The sequence below is a fragment of the Gossypium arboreum genome, chromosome 11 (assembly GCF_025698485.1).
Source record: "Gossypium arboreum isolate Shixiya-1 chromosome 11, ASM2569848v2, whole genome shotgun sequence".
Classification (NCBI taxonomy): Eukaryota; Viridiplantae; Streptophyta; class Magnoliopsida; order Malvales; family Malvaceae; genus Gossypium; species Gossypium arboreum.
The window spans coordinates 116,142,238-116,146,417 of NC_069080.1; the positions used below are offsets into that span (position 1 = coordinate 116,142,238).

The 4,180-nt window shown below is 29.4% G+C and overlaps 1 long non-coding RNA gene across 1 annotated transcript; it reads left to right on the forward strand.

Moving 5' to 3' along the window:
- The first annotated feature begins 2,430 nt into the window (after window positions 1-2,430).
- Window positions 2,431-3,669, forward strand: LOC108472011 (uncharacterized). The gene is made up of 2 exons (XR_008273924.1): window positions 2,431-2,804; window positions 2,924-3,669. It is a non-coding gene; the product is annotated as an uncharacterized LOC108472011 (long non-coding RNA).
- Window positions 3,670-4,180: the final 511 nt, after the last annotated feature.

Below are 4,180 nucleotides of genomic sequence, written 5' to 3' on the forward strand. Positions count from 1 at the left end.
ATGGTGATTATCACATGAAAATTATGAAAAATGTGAAAGTAACCTAAAACAGATTCAAGTAACAGCAATGACGTAACTTTGAAAAATCACTAAAATTGTATAAACATAGTTTGAAGATGAATAATATATGAAATTAAAGCTTATTATGTCTATTTTCTTATGGAATAAGAAAAATAGGTAAAGGTATTATATTTCATGATATATCTGAGTTTTAGTGAAACAAGGTCAGAGCGATTTCTAGAACCCTATTTCAACTTTGGAAATTCACCATAAATTGTAAAAACTAATTAGAAGGTATACTTTATATGGTTATAATCCTTGTTGAGTCTAGTTTTAAGAGAAACAAACGGCTTAGTGATATGAATTTTGTACAGGAAGAAACATGGTTCGTAGTAACAAGAGGTTAGTGCAGTCGAGTTTTGAAACAGGGGAAACTTTAACTAATAAACTGTACTAATTGGCTAAGTCAAAAATTCTAGAAAAAAATTAGTAGATATATATACGAGTCTAGTTTCATGAAAAATTTACGGATCTTAATTTCGAGTTTCGGAACTCAAGATATGAATTTTTAGGCGACTACGACGCAGAATGGCAGCACATTCCGAAATGCTTAAATAAACAATTTAAACCTATTTAAGGGATAGAATAAGTTTAGTAATGCCTCGTGCTCGATTCTGGAAACAGTCTCGGGTAAGGAGTGTTACAGTCCGATACAGTTAATAGGGTATTCAATTCATTTCCCAATTCACAGTAATTAATTATTTCAATATCCATTTCACAATGATCACAAATTTACATACATTCAATTCATTATCAAAACACTAATACTTACCTTAATACCTTTCCATACGCATCAAATTAAAAAAACAACAATTTAAATGTTAAGTTTGGTTTATAGAAATACAAACTGTAATTCTCGGATTACTCTTCGTCAACCTTCTCTTTTCCTTTCTTTGTGGATGTCTCGAGTTCTTTATTAGCTACGAAAATAAAAATAATTTATATTATTAATACAACACTAATTTATATTGAATAATTAAATTTCTATTCAATTTCTATCTTAATTTCAATTTAGTCCTAACTAAATTCATTTATTTTTCCATCTCAATTCATATCTCCTTTCTACTCAAATTTCAACTAAACTTAAACTTAACTATCTAATTTTCATCATAAATACCTAATTTCAAAATTCTTGCAATTTAGTCCCTATCATACAAAATTTAAAACTTATTCTACAATTTAATCTATCTCCCACTTCTAGTTAGAAATTCTATTAATTCAATCCTCAATTCACACTTTTACTCAATAAAATTTAATGTCTAAAATCTAATATCTTTGAAAATTTCAACACATACTTAATAATATTTTGTTCTAGGTTCATAAAATTCAAAATTACAAGAAAATGACTTAATTTAACTTGCCAATTTAAAATCGAACTTTAAAAACCCTAAATTTCTTCTTTTCTTTTCTCTTTTTCTTTTCTTTCTGTTTCGTCCCCTGTTCTGTTTCTATTTTATTTCTTTTGTTTCTTTCTTTCATTACTTAATAATAATAATAATAATAATAATAATAATAATAATAATAATAATAATAAAACATAAATATCTTTGTTATATAATAATATAATAATATATATTAACTTAAAAATATGAAATCTCAGATTTTTTTAAACATAAACAGCCTCAATTTCATGATTTTAGTTTAATTACCTTTTAGTCCTTTTTACTTTCTTTTAATCTACAAATAATCTTTTACGTTTTATTCACTTTAATCTTTTTACTAGTTACTCTAAATTAAGCTAAATTCACTTAATTAAAACCTAATTATACACATTCCTAAACTCATAAATATTTCTATTAATTATTTACAAACCCATTTCGCGAAGACGGAGGCCCAATAATGTTCTTTTCCGATACCCGTGAATTTTGGGTCATTACATATAAATAGGAGGATAATGAGCTTTAGCGCACGCGAACTCACATCCTCCTGCATTAGCAACAATACCCATGTTAATCGAGCTAAGACTCAATAGACGGTTAATATGAATTGTTTGTTTAAAATAATTTTATTAATTTAATTTTAATACCATAAATTATCGCTTTAACTCATATAAAAATCGTTCAACTTAGGTTATCTTACTATCATAGTTTTGAATCCATTTATTATCGGAGTTTTGAAATTGTTCAACCACATAACCACAATACAATCCTAAAATTACATATGATTCAAAAATCCCAATTTATTAAGCAAAATTCTTTAAAAATATGTTAGAATTTCATCACAGAAAAACCCTAATTTGACCGCTTCTCTCTCAATTTTCTTAATTAAGTTTCCCAATTAAACACTCATTGGATCCTAACCTAGAAACTGAATCGATTACCATAAAAGCATATAAAGAAAATACAATCCCCAACTCTCATTTTCAACCTTGAACCTCAAAGACTACTTTCCTTTTGCCCTTCACGATCTGCACCTTACCCAAATTCCTTATCTCAACCGTTAATAATATTCCAATCTAATGGCCAAAATTTAAATTTTTGAATGGCAAATTTGATCTGTGTCATTTCCTTTTCCACCAATAAGCTTTCTCCATTTCCTTTATAAATTTCCCTCCTTTATTATTAATAATAAAATCAACATAATCCAAATGAAGAAAAAGAAATTTAAATATTTTACACCTCGTAAAATTTATTTGTTGAATCATGGCCACCGCTACCGCCTCCGCCGCAACTTCTATCGCGAAGAAGAAAACCGCTAGTGTTAAGAAGCCGAGACATGCTTCTTTACATCCTCCTTTTCTTGAGGTATTTTCTCCCTCTAGGAACCCTAGGTGTAATCTGATTTTTGATTGGCTTTTAATCTGATTTTTGTTCATGATTGATTTCTGCAAATGATATATGATGCGATCATTTCGTTGAAATAGAGAACAGGATCGAGCCAATATGCCATCACAAAATTCATTAAAGAAAAGCATTAGCAGTTGCCCTCGAATTTTCGGAAGATTTTACTCGTTCAGGTGAAGAAATTTGTTGCTTCAAGGAACCTTGTTAAAGTCAAAACTTCCTACAAGCTCCCTCTGGCCTCTTTCGTTGTTAAAAAGCCTGCCAACGCGAAGCCCAAAACTATTTCTGCTGCAATTAAACCAAAGCCTATGGTAGTCAAAGCCCCGGCAAAACCAAAAGCAAAATTAAAAGTCGCAACGCCTGTGAAGGCAAAGGCCAAAGCTGCGGTGAAACCTAAGCCTAAAATTAAAGCAGTGACTAAGCCAACTAAGGTGACGAAGATGGTTAAAACGAGTTCAACGGGGAAGAAAGTAAAGGCTCCAGCAAAGAAGAAATCGGTGGTGGCAAAAAAGCCGAAGAGTGTGAAATTGCCGGCTAAGAAAGCAGCTAAGAAGGCAACGAAATGAGGGGAAAGGAATTGGCGGTTTTGTTTTGCAAAGTAGGTGTAAATTTGATGATGAAGTAGAGGTAGTTCTCGGATTGTAATCTTATATATAACTATGTAATTTTTTCTTGTAAAACAAGTTGTGGGTAATTTTATTTTTAAAGTTCTCTCTCTTTTTTTTTATTATTTAATTAATAATTTAGGTTGTGATTTGGTTGTTTGATGAAAATTAGTTGTTGATATTAATTATTCTTTTAATATCAAATTTGGAATTGCCCAAAACATTGAGATACTCCCTTTTTTTTTAAATTTTTTTTTGGGTTTTCTGGGTTTATCCATTTCAATCTCATTTGTGTCTGGATGTTAGGGGAAACGATGAATTCCCGTATCAAGAGTTAACCATTAAAGGCAGAACCCATATCCACTTCTCTTGAACCTATTGTATTCTGCTTATTTTAATAAATAATTTCTGATATTAAGTATTTTGATGATTCTTTTTCCATTTTGTATCTATGAAAAACTACCAGAAAATAGCTATAAATTTTCAATAAATTTTAAGGACTTCAGTTGCACAATATTATTTTTGGATAATTCAGATTTGAGAAAAATAAGTTAAAAGTTCACGTGATTTTATCATGTTAGATTTGAGGAAAATATAAAGCAAGATTTTTTATAATAGTTTTATTTGTCTATTATAATAATAATAAAAAAGTTGAAGTTAACATGTTTATCTCCAACTTTGTGCTATATTTATGTTATTTTGACCCACACATTAATTGATCCGGAGGAGAGT